The sequence below is a fragment of the Mytilus galloprovincialis genome, chromosome 5 (genome assembly GCF_965363235.1).
Source record: "Mytilus galloprovincialis chromosome 5, xbMytGall1.hap1.1, whole genome shotgun sequence".
Lineage (NCBI taxonomy): Eukaryota > Metazoa > Mollusca > Bivalvia > Mytilida > Mytilidae > Mytilus > Mytilus galloprovincialis.
The window spans coordinates 91274969-91293278 of record NC_134842.1 but is presented as its reverse complement, the minus strand read 5'-3'; the positions used below and the strand labels follow the sequence as shown (position 1 = coordinate 91293278).

The 18310-nt window shown below is 33.1% G+C and overlaps 1 long non-coding RNA gene across 1 annotated transcript; it reads right to left on the bottom strand.

The window, feature by feature from the left end:
* Nucleotides 1-7016: 7016 nt before the first annotated feature.
* On the bottom strand, nucleotides 7017-16200 carry LOC143076698 (uncharacterized). The gene is made up of 5 exons (XR_012978757.1): nucleotides 16075-16200; nucleotides 14358-14604; nucleotides 11670-11887; nucleotides 10204-10297; nucleotides 7017-9060 (listed from the first exon to the last, which is right to left on the bottom strand). It is a non-coding gene; the product is annotated as an uncharacterized LOC143076698 (long non-coding RNA).
* Between the last annotated feature and the right edge of the window lie 2110 nt (nucleotides 16201-18310).

Genomic DNA, 18310 nt, shown 5'->3' with positions numbered 1-18310 from the left:
CTTTTAGTTCATTAACCCATCAAACGAATGGGAAACAACTGTTATATTCCTGATTTGGTACAGGTATTTCTTTATTGAGAAAGTAAAACAACAAAAATACCGAACTCCAAAAACAAATTCAAAAACGGAATGTCACTTAACAGTTGTAAAAATCACAGACTCCAACATATCAAACAACTGACAAATTCCTGACTTGGTACAGGCACTTCCTTATGTTGACAATGGAGGATTAAACCGAAATATGTGAACAAAACAAAAAGACATAATAGGTAAAAATTCAAAAAGAGGGGTACAGCAGTCAACATATTGTATTATAATCACAATCACTATAAGAACAAACAAATATGCCAACAAAGATAAACAAAACGGAATATAGACAAAGCACATCCGCAAAAATGAAGCACAAGAATACAAAAAATGACCACAGCACAACAACTTAATGGCGGGATTTACAAGTTCTGTGCCACGCTTAAAGAATTTAACTTAAAATAGATCAAACAGTAAACTTTTAGAATTTACAAAGATATACTAGAAATATTCTTTGACCACTATTTGGTTTAGGTTCGGATAGCATAGTTTTATGTCCTCGAGCATAATTGTATCTATAAAGTTTCTGTTTCTAGAATATTGTTAAGGTGGTACCTAACACTACAGGGAGATAACTCTGTAAAGTCAGCTAAACGTTTTAATTACGTTGTGTTGTAAAGGGAATATTAAGCTTCACAGTGATCAATATTGGTGTTTGTCAAACTGCTATATAACCAGAGTAATTTTTCTGATAAAATGGTTGGTTCAAAATTTTAGAAATTTTTATATTTTTGTTAAAGGGTCAAAGTAGATACTTTGTCAAAATTTTATGAAAATTAAACGAGCCAAATTAATTTTGATGAAAGTGTTGGGTACCACCTTAATCGCTTGATAATTTTCGCTCAGAATGATATCAAACGTTTTCAAAAGTAGCCATATCAAATAAAACTATTTAGTTTGTTGATTCGATTATATGCCGCTTACTTTACATTATACTTTCTTAATATATCTTAATCTTTTAAAAAGAGGACCGAGTTGTATAACAACATGATAACCATTTCACTAACTTTAAAAGTGAAATATCATTTACAAACGCCAGGAAGGCATCTTCCTGAAAAGTCATGCAATTGGCTTACCGCGTACATGAAATCAACAAATTATCAATCAATATTCTTTTGTCCGATTTATTCAAGATATTTTCCAATGTCATTTCAGAATTAGTTCTTTTATGACACAACAGCTTTTGCTCATTGTTGAAGTCTGTACGGTGACTTATGTCTTTTCATTTCTGAGTTATTTGGTCTCGTGTGATGATGTGTCGTACGGTAAAGCTGAATGTAGATATATTTGCTGTAACTCATTTAAAGCCTTCTTCTCTAATGAGAAAGGTAAATATGCTAGATATTCTTACTGGAGGTGTGATGAGATGATTGAAGCTGTTAATTTTCTCCTTGATAATATTTATGTACGTTTCGGCAACAAAGTTTATCGACAGGTTGTAGGTATCCCCATGGACACTAATTGTGCCCCTTTAATAGCAGACTTGTTTTTGTACTGTTACGAATCATAGTTCATGACTAAACTCACTAAAGACCCGTCGAAATTGCATTTAATTGATAAATTCAACAACACTTACCGTTATCTTGATGATATTTTTTCGTTAAATAATCAAGAATTTTCTCAATATACTGCTGAAATTAACCCCAAGGACCTTACTTTGAATAAATCAAATTTATTCGGTAATAACTATCCTTTCCTGGATTTAGATATTTCGGTTTTAAACGGGGAAACTCCACACTAAAATTTACGACAAAAGAGACGATTTGTCGTTCCCTATTGTTAATTTTCATTTTTTAGATGGTGATGTTCCTTTGGCACCATCTTACGGTGTTTATATTTCACAACTTGTTCGCTATGCCCGTGTCTGTTGTGACGTTATTGATTTTAACGAACGCAACCTATTATTACTGGTAAATTATTAAACCAGGGATATCGTTACCATAAATTACTAAAAACCTTAACTAAATTTTTCCATAGATATGAAGATTTGGTTTTGAAGTTTGGTTGTACATGTACCTGTAGAAAACTTATTTCAAACGGGATAGCACATCCTCATTTTTACGGAAATGTTGTTAACCGTGCCCGGAAATTTAGAAATGATCCATGTAAACTTGTCGCTCCTTTAAATAAACTTATTCTAAAAGGTTACCTATTCAACACTGTAATAAGATCATTGAATATTGTTTTTATTGGTATAAATATTGATTTTGTTATCAGTAAATTAAAAGCTAACTAAATATTACTAGTATGTTATATGCATATACATATTCATGGATCTACAATCTGTTCATACCTGTAACTTGGCATTGCACAAGGTCATGTTTTTCTCTAGCTGTTTATGACGTCTTTACACTAAATCCATTGGATTTTGGATGTGTACTGATTGATAGTTAAGTCTTAGATGCATGATTTTTTTAATAGTTGTTAGTGGCTTTGAACTAGCTGTCAGATAACTGCGAGTACTCTCAGATCTGTTCATTGTGTATTTTTGTGTCGGGATGTATAAGTACCGGGCCACGTCCACTTGTATTTTTGTCCATCTGATGAGTTAAGCCTTTTTCAACTGATTTTTATAGTTCGTTCTTATGTTGTACTGTTATACCACTGTCCCAGGTTAGGGGGAGGGTTGGGATCCCGCTAACATGTTTAACCCCGCCACATTATTTATGTTTGTGCCTGTCCCAAGTCAGGAGCCTGTAATTCAGTGGTTGTCGTTTGTTTATGTGTGTTACATATTTGTTTTTCGTTCATTTTTTTATATAAATGAGGCCGTTAGTTTCCTCGTTTGAATTGTTTTACATTGTCTTATCGGGGCCTTTTATAGCTGACTATACGGTATGGGCTTTGCTCATTGTTGAAGGCCGTACGGTGACCTATAGTTTTTAATGTCTGTGTCATTTTGGTCTTTTGTGGATAGTTGTCTCATTGGGAATCATACCACATCTTCTTTTTTATACTAATTGCCAATAATACCACATCCTTTTTATATTCATGTCAAAACTAAAATCATTTTCTTTATCACATCGATTTGTACACGTCACACCATAAAGCTCTTCCGGTAAATTTACAACGAAGACATTGACCACCGAATACGGATTGTCAAACAGAAGTCAAATGATCAAAAGGCGGTTTGCATTTGGTAGAATCGCAGTTGTCGCGCTTACAATATCAACATTGTCATAAATCAAAACCATTAAATAGTGAAACAATTATTATAAACCTTTTATGGATAATCGTAATAGAACATGCAATTGTTTTGCTTCTGTGAAGTATACTATAATTGCTTGTTACACTATTTTATGATAAATATGTGCACATTTAAGTATTATTTATAAATATTCATTGACATATTATATGTATCATTTTTCACATTCATTTACGAATGTATAATTGCTCTGTGATATTGAACCATTCCTTCCGACATCAATCATTTGTAAATATTGCCTCATTGTTAAACTGTTGAGGGTCGGTTGAAAACAAAACTTTACGACAAAAGAGATAATTTCAGCTTTCCAATTGTGAATTTTCCATTTCTAAGTAGCAACATTCCAGCAGCACCTGCATACGGTGTATATATCTCCCAATTGATACGATATTCCCGTGCTTGCATTTCCTATCATAATTTTCTTGATAGAGGGTTTTTGCTCTCAAGGAATCTATTAAATCAAGAGTTCCAAATGGTGAAGTTGAAATGATCCCTACGTAAATTTTGCGGACGCCTTCACGAGTTGGTTGACCGTTATGAAATAACCGTTATACAAATGATATTGGATATGTTCCTTACGTCGTAACTACAACTTCCCGTTCATGAATGTGACCTACCGTAACGACTATTTACCGGATTTGTTATCACATAAGCAACACGACGGGTGCCACATGTGGAGCAGGATCTGCTTACCCTTCCGGAGCACCCCTAGTTTTGGTAAGGTTCGTGTTGATTATTTTTTAGTTTTCTATGTTGTGTCATGAGTACTATTGTTTGTCTGTTTGTCTTTTTTTATTTTCAGCCATGGCGTTGTCAGTTTATTTTCGATTTATGAGTATGACTGTCCTTCTGGTATATTTCGTCCCTCTTTTGTGGATATTTTATACCCACGTTTTACCTTCTGTAAATAAATCACAGTTGTTGATCTTATATTTTTCTGAATTGCCGAATATTGGTGAGAAAGCCAATTTAAAACTCAAATGCAGAGTGAAGCAAACATCAATTATTTAATGAATCAATCTATCAAATATGTATTTAAAAGAAAACTTCGATTTTCGAACTGATTTGTGGTTATTTTGTTCTGTCACCATGATTACACCACTTGTCTAGGTTGGAAGCGATGGTTGCGAGAAAGCTAACTTGTTTAATCCAATATAATACTGTTGTAGCCGTTGGTTTTCGTCAGTAATAATTAGTTTTGAGATGCACAATCAGGTCGTTCGTTTTCTCTTTTACATGTTTTATATTCTTTTTATATCTTACTGGATGGTGTGAGTTTTGTGAATTGTTGAAGGCTGTACGTTGACCTGTTGTGCTATCCTTTTTTGTCTTTGTGGAATGATATCTCTTTTTATCATTTAATTATATCGATCGTGTTAACGAAGTTCTGAAACCATTCAGAAGCATCTCTGTATCACTGTATTTAGGAGAGTTCATATTGCTAAAACTTGAGTTAAACATTTAGTTTGCAAACATTTTTATTCTATATAATATGAGGCAGGCATTACCTGTGAATGGCGACGAAGTCTGTAAGAATTATTTTTTTTGTAACTGAAATATTTGTTAAAAAAAGAAACGGAAATACCGTATCGTTTCCGAAGTTGCTTCTGTTGTTAGGGATTTTAGTTGTGACGTTATTAAAGTTATGACGTCATATTCAATTTAAACAAAGAAACGCTGTCATCAGGTAATTTTTTTTTTAAATAATTTTAAAAAATGAATAAGTATTGGGTTCCTTTCTTAGACTAATAAATATACATTTTATTCAAAGTCTCATGCAAACAGGATCGGAAACGGAAGTAGATTTCTGCGCAGATCCGGAAATTCAAAAACGCGACAAAAAATATTTTAAACTATTTTGATTTCATTAGCACAATGAACAATTCGGGAAATTTTGTTTTTTGAATTTTCTACTGTAATAGGGGACTTCGTCCCCATATTAACATGTTCATTTGTGCGTTATTTTCATCTGTTAAGGTCTCGTATTATAGTTCGAGTTTATTTTATCCATAGAACACACACAGTGCCCTACTCCTCACACTCATATTCCTTAAACCTTAAAATCTTGATAAAAATTGAAACATCATTAAGAAAAGAAAGGATATGTGGTGTCTATTAATAACAAAGGAAATCGCTTTTTATTTGTTAACTTAATGCGACAAACGTAGTGAGGCCTTCAACGCAGAACAAGCACTTTCACCTCACTAGAACTGGTTTTAGCAGAATTTTTTGCAAATTGACGCCACAACTGGTAAATGAAGAACAAAAGCCATATAGTTATATTAATATAATAAATCATTTACATGTACAAAAAAATAATCATTTACTGTCATAATTAAGCTAGACAATCACTTCAAAGCGTGAAAAATCAATACAAACGTTTTAACAACTACAGGACAAATCAAAATGTTAGATAACTTTGATGGAAATAACAATTGATGTAAATACTGCTTTAACTTTTAATATATTTGATTGGTTGATTGTAGATTGCCTGCAGTATGTCCAGGGAAAATATTTCATGCATGTTCGGGACGAGAAAAAAAATCAACCATATATAAACTGACAAAGAATAAGTTTATGTATGTGATGGCGATCGAACGGAATGATTTGCAGGAAATTTAGACTGCCACTGGGCTATGAAGGTATAGAAAAAAGTTTTGCCATTTAACAGGCCATCTATATGGACCATAGAGAGAGTTGATTTACTCATCCTGCACAGTAAAAATGACGCCTTACTTGAGCATTTGATTTATTGTCGCAACGGGAAAAATCCAGGAATGAGGTCACCATAGTTCTTCCCTCTGACAACTCTTTATATTTTAATCTACGTGGCTATAAGTGCCTGTGTAAAGGGAAGAATGTGACAGTTGTTTTCCATTCATTTGGTGTGTTAAAGTAATTGGTTTTGCCAATTAATATAGGACTTTCCAGTTTGAATTTTCCTTGTAGTTCGGTTTTCATTTAATTTGCGTTTTTATGGAGATGTGCAAAACACTGCAGAATCTCATTGCTTAAACACTGTATCCCTTTCCCCCTTTACAATAGAAATATAACATCATCTGCTTTTTAACCACGCATAGACCTTACTATTAACTTTATATTTCCAAGGCATCTGTTTGACTAGCAATATATATAGGGGCTTGCGAATACGTGTATAAAGCGTATTATTATAAGATATTCATTACATTCATTTTATTAAAAGATCAATGCACTTGACTCTCTCTCACATTGTCATCTTCTTTTGCTCAATCAACGGTTGTTATAATATACCTCTTGATCAATGCCTTTCATTGTTGGATTGCTGCAGCAGACATACAATGTGCTTGTGACCTTTCAATTTAGCGATTTGTAATGGCGATTTTCTCTCCTTCGTATATATATTTTGAGCGGCTTTATGTTTTAGTAAATCTTGCACAATATCGACATGACCCTTTTCACAAGCTACATACAATGGTGACAAACCCTGTGAACCTAGACTATTTGAACATATATTAGGATTAGCACTGTTTGCAAGTAATAATGTAACAAGTTGAACATTCCCATTCGCAGAGGCTATGAATAACGGCAATTCATAATCCTGACCTTGAATCCTAAAATTGGGATCGGCTCCATATTTAAGCAATAATTTCATAATAATTGTCAATTCATATGTTGCACTTATACATAATGGTGATAGATGTATGTCCATCAAGTCATTTCTACATAAATTTGGGTCACATTTATTTTGGAGTAATAACATAACAATATCTGCAAATCCCTTCTCGGTAGCAACACAAAGCGGAGAGTCGATTTTCGATCTCAAATTTGAAAAATGCATAGCCTGTCTTTTGTTTGTTTTAAAATGCACTACCATATCCTGATTTGCTTTGAAATCAAGTAACAGTTTAACAATATTGGTAAATCCATCTCGCGAAGCTATGTACAAAGGAAATAAGCCATTGTTTGCTCTTAAATTTGAATCTGCTCGATGTTCAAGTAATAACTGAACTATTTCGGTATGACCATACTTTGAGGCAATGCATAATGGCGACTGTCCATCATGCATTATATCTTCAGAAAGTAAATTTGGGTCACTGTTTCTTTCTAGTAGCAAACGAACTACTTCGATATGACCGAGTCGTGATGCAATAAAAATGGGAGAGTTGCGTTTTCCACAAATGTTAGGGTCACTTCCGTTCTCAAGTAATATTTCTACAATATCGATAAATCCTTTACTTGAAGCGAAATATAACGGAGTCTCCTGATTTGTTGTACATATATTTGTGATTGCGTTGTGTCTTATCAATAGCCTAACAACTTGTTTATGGCCCAGTCCAGAAGCTACATGCAATGGCGTTTCACCATTTTTCAACTCTCTGCGTTGATTTGGATCACACTTATATGTAAGCAATAATTTAACCATTCCAACTTGATCATTCTCAGATGCAATGAACAAAGGAGTTGTTCCAAATTTATTCATGACATTAACATCAACTTTAATTTCAAGTAATGCCTCCATTATATCAAGATAGTTTTGTTGGGACACTACCAGTAAAGGCGAGATATCTTGAAACACACGTATATTTCTTTTCAAATTAGATTTCAAGCGTAATTGTTCTATAAACTTCAGCCTGAATGTTAAATACTGCAGTTGTTTATTTGTAAATACTTTTTGAACATATCCGTCATTTATGTCCTTGCATAATCTTATCATATAGTCTTTTTCTTTTTCCATCGGAACATAAATAACTAGTGACTCTTTGCTTTGATACCTTTGATTAATTTCAAATTGATAGCGATCGCGTATGATATCGGGATGACAAAGTCTTAATATCATATCAAACATGTGTTTTCCATAAAAAGATACAAAGTGTCAAACCATTTATCGTGTATTATGCTGTAAGAGTCTTTTATCATTCTAACATATGTATTCGATAACTTTGTTAGGTTGTCTGTCACAACTTTTCGTGAAAGTGCAGACGATGTTCTAACATTATCTGAGATTTCAGATAATATTTTTTTGAAACGCCGGTTTTTAATATCATTTCTATCAATTTTGTTGTTATAAATGACAAACAACGATAATACTGAAAATGTTGTTTGATCAGGGGCATGTTTAAATGATATTAAATCATCTTCGATCACTTGAGTTGGATTGTTAAAAAAACTGACAATATTGCTATTTCTGTTTGTCGAATAAAATTGACAAAGAAGTGGCAAGCAATCATATTTGTTGAACACACTCATACGTTTAATAGTTTCTACTTCGTCAATGAAAAGATGGGATTTTGCAATCAAAATTCTTTCATTATTTGACAAATTGTATTGAGGTGATAATATATCATGTTCAATTGAAGAAAGGATATCAACACCTTTGAATTGTGAGTCATTAAATATATGTGGTCTACAAGTAAATAGGCATTTCAATAACCCGTCTCCGAAGAGCAGTCGTATATCCATTGATAAATCTTTCCACTCCATAAGTTTTTGTAAGTCTAACGAATATTTGCCACAGACGTCATCAAAAACAAATAGTTGTCTTTTCCCTTTAATATAATACGTCATTAGATCTTTCGGTGAATGCACTGCTAATATTTGATATTTTAGTTCTCGGGATAAACGCAAAGCTACATTTCGGACAGCAGTGGATTTTCCACTACCTGAAAAACCAATAACGGTGACAATATCTTCATCCTGAATTTTTTCTTTCAGTGCTTCGATTGCTGATGTCATTACAATCAATTTGTTATCGATTTTTGACCATTCATCTATAATATGTTCTTGAATATCTAAGAATATACGAGTGAAAGTGAAGTACGAATGTAGCAATACAGTTTCTTAATTTTTTCTCGATAATTATTATTTTGAAATATGTATTAATAAGACAGTGACCTCTTAAAACCAACAAAAAACAACGTTTTGGCAATTTATTTCAAATTTTTCACACATTTTCGTAACTCTCGGAATCTTTAGATAGTTGCTATCTAGAATCATATTTTATTGTGTTTTGTCTTGTACTGCATCATCTTAATTCACAAATTGGTAAACTAGTGTTTCATCTAAATTTTCACTTTAATAATTTATAAAGTGTACTATTCAATTTAACAATCTGGGCCGATACCGCTGCTGGTGGACAATCAGTCCCAAATGGTATCATTAGCCCAAAAGTCAATTTCGTAGTTTAGGCAAAGTTTGAATTAAGATGTATTTCGCAATTATGTTAGGTTAATTGTTTAACTGGTTCGGTCCTTCTACATAATTAACTTTCATAAATACACCTGTGTGCGTGTCTGATGAAGGCAAATCCAGAAAAGCAGTTTGAACGCATAGCATTTTTATAAATTGTTTTAAACGACGGGTATAAAAAATGAGGTAGATTTAGCGTACACATCCGACACCAATTTATTATTTTGTAAACTACATTATGTTGCTCTTATTGCACACAATTTGTGTCTGAGTGTATTAATAAAACTTGTCTTGACTTGTCTTGACATATCTGAGATCAACCCCGGTTTTTGGTAGGGTTCACTTTGCTCAGTCTTCCAAGTGTTTTGATTGGTCGTTCTTTGCCATGACACTACTAGTTTATTTTTCGACTTATCAGTTTGAATATTCCTTTGTGACCTTTTGTCTCGGTTTAATAAAATATACCATATATTTAAATATCATACATTTGTAGTTGATAATAAAATATTCAGTCAAAATGCTACTCAGAAAAAAGTTGAAAATTACTTTTACTTTACTATAATACAAAAAACAAAGAATGACCCTCTCACATCGTTGAATCATTGAATCAAATCAGTTGTCCAATCATTGCTTGTCGAATAGTCGTCCTGTTAAATGTTAAAGTCGACTGAAAGTTTATTTTGTCAACCAACTAATTGAAGGTTACCTTCAACAAATAAACATCATTTTGACAACAAAAAGCGTACCTTTAATAGCTGGTGGTAAGTTTGCATCAAGACGCTGGAACCTGAGCTCCTGGCATTGTTCTCTAAATTGTTCACCACCAAGTCTCACAACTGCCTGTTATTTGAAAGAACATTATATAAAATCTATGAGGTCAAATGTAAGATATAACACTTGATTTATCATGACTTAATGATATGATATTGAAAGGATATAAAATATGACTGTCAATAAGATAAATATCTTCCAGAGTCCAAATGACATTGGAATAAACAATTGCAGATCAATTGTATTGCCTTCAACAATTAGAAAAACCCATACCGTGTACCAATATTCAGATGTACTGAACCGCCCCGTCAAAACAAAGTGTGAAACAATTTAGACGAGCAAACCAACGACCTGTTTCATCAAAGAACAATAAAGTAAGACAAATATGACAGAGAGAAACCGTTGGCAAACACTGTACTAAGAACTCCTGACCAACGAAAGGAACATAGATAATGTGACTGATTTGAATTAATATAAAGATTGTTGGGGTACATTGCTGCTGCAACAATTTAATGCAAACTAATAACAACAGAAATGCCTTGTCACTCTCTCTGCTTACTGATAGGTGACAACGCACAAGCAATTTCTAATCCGTTTGATAGAGTTATCTCTCATACCATAGGTTTATCCCCTTAAACGACCAAAACATTTAGTCATTTTCAAAGTTAGTAATAATTGACTTTGGAATGGCACAATAATATGTAGGGGGGTTAAACTATGATCTTAAGATTTAATACCGTTCATATATAGATTTTATCATTAAAAAAACCCAAGGTAAATACAAGAAGAAAAAAGAAAGAAAAAAAAACAGTATAAGCAAATCCGTTACCTTTTAATTACTACTCTGTTAAAGAGGTAACGCTAGGACAAGACGAAGATAAATGATGATAAACTTTCAAACATTCAATAATACTCCGATCTTTTAAAGTAAGCTCAGAGTACTTTCATAGCGATACATATGACATTTCAAAGCTACAAAGACAATCAAGGGTAGTCAAGGTCGTTAAACCTCCCCCTCGTCGTAAATGAAATTATTACGAAGATTGATGCAATATTTAGGTATAGGAAGATGTGGTATGAGTGCCAATGAGACAACTCTCCATCCAAATAACAATTTATAAAAGTAAACCATTATAGGTTTAAGAACGGCCTTCAACCCGGAGTCTTGGTTCACACCGAATAACAAGCTATAAAGGGCCCCAAAATTACAAATGTAAACCATTTAAACAGAAAAACCAACGGTTTAAACTATATAAAAAAAAAACGAGAAACGAGAAACATATATAAACTGCATAAACAAACGACAACTACTGTACATAAGATTTCTGATTCCTTACATAGTTTCACCTTAAGAGCGGGAAGTGTTCGAATATAAAAGATTGATAGCAACGTGATACAATTTTATAAAACAAAATGAAAAGTAAGCCAGATTCATTAATACCTCGCTTATTTCGTTGTAGGCTTTTTCGAAGTCTTGAATTTCATTTGTCTCCATTGCATCATGTGCACTTTTATTTCTATAGAAAACAATTCTTGTTAGATCAGCCACTGTACTTGTGTCAATCACAAGAGGAAGTTGTTTTCCAATGGATAGTTTTGCTATATTTCTAAAGAAAACCATCATCAAGGTAATATCAAACGTACTTGACGATACATTACCTACAATGAAAAACAATGCATTTAATGTATAGTTAAAGAGTTTTTTTCCTCTATTGGAACGATAGCCATAACTCCCTAGATGTCAGTATTTTGGCCTAAAAGTATTTCACATTAAATAAAACAGAAAACATTCCACATATATTTATGAAGATTACAGTAATTTGATATCTCGATCGATGTGTTTCAGCTTTTGATTTTGCTATTTAATTTAATTCCTCGGAGCTAGGTACTTTTGATATGTTACTGTTTTCGAAATGTATTTTCAACCACAATTCTTGTCCTAAAGATAAAAAACTATTTAAAAAATCTCCAACCTTCGTCACAAGCCAGTTCTGGGGTATTCAAATCAAGGTCAAGAGAAGCAACAAAAATTACAGTTCCTACAATTAAATGGAAAAAAAGGAAAAACGAACAGAAGATAAACAGTATATAAAACACAACATATAACACACTAAAGACTGCGCAACACTAAACCAACCAAAATCCGTGTTTGATATCAGGAGTGAACGACAAGCATATCGTTATTTTCAATACCTGGCACCCGTAGTGTAGATTGTGTAAGTACGCACCTGGTAATTAATCTGAGTCTGTGGGTCACCATCGAAGATAAAATGACGGATTGGGATTACGACGATTGGAACATATCCATTGTCATAGAAGCAACAGATATTCCAAACCCGTCAAAGAAATCGTGATGGCGTCCGTAATTTGTTTGAAGGGATGATTTCATCTTCATTACTTGAAACGTTGGTTAAAGAGCTTCCTTGTAAGCAGCAACCCTTAATCGTGGAAATCATGCTAGGAAATACAAGCTATTGAATATTCTATAAACTGGGAGAGATGTACTCGTAGTGCATGCACTGCTGGGATGTAACTATTTAGAAATGGAAAAATAACAATTTGAAAGCTGAAGTCATCTCTTTTGTCGTAAGGTTTTGTTCTCAACCGATCCTAATCTATTTCGGGATGCAAGTCAAGGTATGGGGCAAACTTAAATGTATCTATGGAATCCTTTATTTCAATCAATGAGATAGATGCAATCAACATAGTAACCTAGTGAATTTTAAATTGAATCAACATATGCAATGGTATTGTTAATACCACTACGCAAGAGAACAGTTGCACAGTATTTCCGAAGATCCTCTTTTCATAGAGCCAGATATTTTGTTAGTCTTAAGGACAATTCATTTGTGGACAATACAGATGAGCAGGCAATGTACCGTGTTTTGCACGGAATTTTGTTACGATTTGGTATCCAATACAAACCAGGTACGTCCTCAGATATGCTGTTCATTGTATTATTTATTAATATGCAGGACTTATGATTCGTCAAATGATATGTTTTTGTATGTGGATTACATCCGTTCTCATTATTTCCTTATTCATTTACAATACAATAATAGTTATAATTATAATTTGCATACAAAAAATTTTTATTTAAAGCTTTGTTTGTAGGAGCATTAACACGTTTATCGTGAAGTGATGATAGACACGTCACAGCTTCTTTTTCTCTGAAAATGGACGTTGGTCGATCATTCACACAATTTTTCAACTCACGAAATCGACGTTTCATCAGAGACCTGATTGTTTTGACTCATAATGTCAGTCCAGTTCAACTTCTTCTCGATTGGTACATGCTCAGGTAAAGAGGTAAAATGGGAGGATTGCAATCGCACAAGTCATGTTTAACTCAGCCGCATTTTTGCGCCTGTCTCAAGTCAGGAGCCTCTGTTTTGGAGTTTAGTATGACGTCCATTTTTACTGAACTAGTACACATTTTTTAGGGACCAGCTGTATACCGCCTCTGGTGCGGGATTTTCTCTCTGTGTAAAAGACCCGTTGGTAAGCTTCGGCTGTTTTCTGGTCTTTTGTCGAGTTATTGTCTCTTTGACACATCCCAATTTCAATTCTCAAATTTATAATCATAAATATCATTAAGATATACATGTCCGGAGTTTTCGGATTTTTTTTATGGCATAGGTTTGGAACAAACAAAATTGATTAAATACTAGTAATCTGGATATTGGATGTTTTAGATGTAGGAACATCTAGAAAGGCGCTTTGGACGTAGCATGAAATAGATACAGTATTGTTCTAATTTTTTTTTGTCAGCATGATAATGTCATGACATGTTTTGTAAATTATCCTTTTCAATGTTTGCCATAAAATTGCAAATAGAATTACTAGGGAGTGGTAGGATCGTCCGTGCTATTGGAATGACGTGGTGCGTGAACAGAAATAATGTCTGCTGCTACGCCTGCATCACTCATTATGCAAATCATTATTCAGTCAAAATGTCAAAATTTGAAACACAACGTCAAAATCACAGACTATTCTTATATCTAATATATAAAACAGCCAAAACATGTCGCTAGTTTGATTGAACATGGACACCCCGTATCGAGCAATGAATTCGTAATGGTGACCACATGAACCATTTTCTCATACGTTCTGAAATACATATATTTACCTGATTTTGGTTCTAACAATTCATACTGTTCCTTCGTTATGTTTTTATTATGTAGGATTTTTCCTTGGCGTATAGTCCTCTGAAGCACATCTGGGTGAAATTGTTTGTCGAATTCCACTCTAACAGCCGGGGTAGCTACACTCTCTATTAGATGTTGTAGTCGTAACCTATTTGATTGTTCTGTTGGTATCGATCCTTTGTCAGTCGTCAGACACGTTTCTTGTTCTCTCTTTGTGGATTCCATATTCTAATGTGATAACATATGCATATGATATTGTAACTTTAAAACATAAGCAAACTACTTCATTTATAGTGATTAAAAATGTGATGAATAATTATAATGATGACCATTATATTTACTGCCACCACAGGGGGTTTCGTTTTAAAACACCTTTGACGTCGCCAACTAGCGAAAGGGTCAAACCCCATGTTAATGACTTCAGATAATATTCAAGTTTGGAAAAGAATTTCAAAATGATATGTTCTGAAAGTTAAACATATTTACTGAGTTTATATATTCACCATAGGATGCCTCAAGAGCAAAATCGTCAAAAAAATGTTTGTAAAGAATAAGTCAAATCGCCGATTTTATTTTTCACTCTTTCGATTGTGTACTATTAGAATATCCAAGTTATATGATGTTTCAACATGTTCAAATTTAAAAAAAATCGTTATGTTTTACATAACTGAAAATCTATTTTCATCTTAAAACACGTTTTCAAAGATCTTTAAAAGAAAATCCTCTATTTTATCCACATTTCACATAAAATGTACTGATATTGAATTATTGTCATCAAGTATTTCATTTACCGAATCTTTTTACCATATTCAATGATTTAAACATCGTTAGGAATTTGGCCATCCCACGGTTAAAGTCAGAAAACAAACTTGATCGATGAAAAAGTCAGCAAACCTGTAAGGAAGACATAGGAAATTTTTCATATAAACCACATCATTTAACCACTTTTATGGCAAAGTTAGTGAAAAGTGGAAACACATGAAAGATATAAAACAAAAAAACATAATCATCGCTCAGTCAGCTCACCTCTACATCCGTGTTTCTGCATTCAATGATTATAGAGGTCACAGTCGGTAAACCTGAGCGCCGAGAACCGAATGTTAGTTCTAATATGACGTCCTTATTACGCTTTGTAAACAAAGCCGTGTTTCAATTAGCACAAAATATGTTTGACACATGCGAACACACTTACATTCTTGTCATTTACATTGTTATTTTAATAGATTATGCACATTTCAGCTGCTAACATAAACTTTGTTATACATTGTAAATAAAAAAAAAACACCATATATTCACCCTGCTATTAGTTTTTTTAAACTAATTAAATATGAAAATGAAATGTACATATTCCGCCGGGAGGAAGCGATAACAATTTAACATTTATAGGGTATTTTCCGACGCTTCGACCTATAAAAATACTGTAAATGAAAATAATTCGTTCATGTCATGCTCTATGCCCATTTTAACATGGGTAGGCATTATATTTGACCATATTTTACACCTCGCTAAAGCCCACTGAAAAATATCGACAAATATAATGCCTACCCATGTTAAAATTAGCTTAGTGCATGACATGAAGGAATTATTTCTTAATCATCAACGAAAGCTTATCATAAAAGTTCACAGACTGTAATGTACATAAAATTGACAATTAATTTGAAGTCAAGCCAATCAAATACTATGTACATGTATACTTACACAAACTGACATTGAAGCTAAATCCAGAAAAGCGCTTCGGACGCAAGAAATTATTTAACGTGTTGTTTTCAATTTTTTAAAATGTTTAAAAAAACAACAACGACACAACTACTTAATAAAGTCCTACACATAATTAAATAAATTATCAAGATACATATGAAGTTCACAGATACAAATCGTAATCAATAAACACATAAACACTTAAAACTTGAAACTTATGGGGTTCAATTAGGATACTGCACTTGTTGTCATTTTAAGTGGTTTTCCTTTGAAAGATCTTAAAAAAATATCTGTTCGTTAGTTGATATAGGTGGGTGTTTATTTTTATCAGGATTGATGGACTTCTCACTTTTTGAATTTAGATTAAACATATTCAGGAGCCTGTAATTCAGTGGTTGCATTTTGTTTATGTGTTACATCTTTGTTTTTCATTTATATATATAAATGAGGCCGTTAGTTTTCTAGTTTGAATTGTTTTACATTATCATTTCGGGGCCTTTTATAGCTGACTATGCGGTATGGGCTTTGCTCATTGTTGAAGGCTGTACGGTGACCTATAGTTGTTAATATCTGTGTCATTTTGGTCTCTTGTGGAGAGTTGTCTCATTGGCAATCATACCACATCTTTTTTTATATAATTATTTATAGTGGATTGGGAAACAAGTTACTGTAACTTATATGTATCCCTCTCCACTTTGCGGGTGCGAGTGCCGCCTTGTAGTGGCATAAGCCTGCTCTTTTCCGAAATCTACAATGGTGTCTTTTTTACGTGCAAGAGACATGGCTCTCTCTTTAAAAGGGTCAGCCATTCATGTCATTTTTCAAGACCATACTCGCAAATGGTGTCAAGGGAGAGCCAAAAAAGTCAGTTCCTGAGCGGGGGATCTAACCAGGAACTTTTGTATGAGTATTCCGATGCGTTTACCACAACACCACGTCTCACTTAAATTTGAAATCTCTGTTTGAATTTGTCTTTGAGTGTTTACTGATAGTTTTTCGTGTTATACAGTCGGTTGAACGACGAGGGTTCGAGAGCATAATAAGAAATTGGACTGTGCTAATTTAAACATATTTCATGAAAGAACACTATTTCAACAGTGATGTATATAGTAGAAAGTTGGATCAATGGAACTGTATTGTATCGAAATCTTGAATTGCAGGTGCCATAACATGACTTAGAATGTATGGAAACGCGCTCGGTCAAATCAATTATTAAGTTTGGTAAAAGTTGGTCAGAATGGAGCGGTCATTGGTCAGCAGTTGATAGGGAACAGTTTTGGAAACATAATACAGAGCGAATTGCGATCGCAAAAAAAAAATCATTGAAGGTTAAACCTATACTTAGAAATGCCATGCATACGAACAAAAGTTGTTGCACCGTATTCAACATGTGTAGTTCATTAAAACAAATATGGCAGCATTACAACTAGAGAATGTATTTAAAATCCTATGATTTAGATTTATTAGAACTTATTGGAAGGGGGTTACTCTTCCATAGTAGGGAAGCAAAAGTATTTGTAGATCTTTTCCAAACATATATAATATGTTAAGATGTTTTGGATCCCAGCAAAAAAGCAGGAAAAAGCGTTCAAATCATAGGATGTTCGGGGTTTAATGTTACTTGTAAATGAGTAAAACACCATGATTAAGTAAAAGTGATGGTGTGATATTTTATATACTAATATCCATTCTTATATTTTTAGATTTCAAATATTCCTTCATAACTGAATTAAATAGCCTAATAAAGAAGGATAATTGGAACATATTTCTTCTTATTAAGGGTCAATTGAAATAATATTTTAAAAAAATGCATGGGTCCTGCGCGCTTTTATTGTTTTATCTTAATCATGAATTCTGAAAAATAACACTTGAAAGCCAAGGATGTATAAATACGTAGAAACATTAGGAGCGGATGGAAGTTGGATATACTATTGCTAGAGAAAGTGATTTGATATCTTTTGTAAGATATTTCATTTTTTACATCTAGTTAAATTTCGTTATAACTGATCAAAATGAAAATAAAATTAAGATTTGTTCAACAATGTTTTTAACACACATCAATTATTTCTGATTACATATATTGCAATATGCTTTTTTAAAGCTTTACATCGATGCTATCAAAAGTTGGTCTTACCTCTAACTACATATACAACTAAGACTATTCATTTCCAAGATTTTCAAGATTTTCAAGATTTTATTGTAAAGCAACGCTCAGACACATATATGTGTAACATGA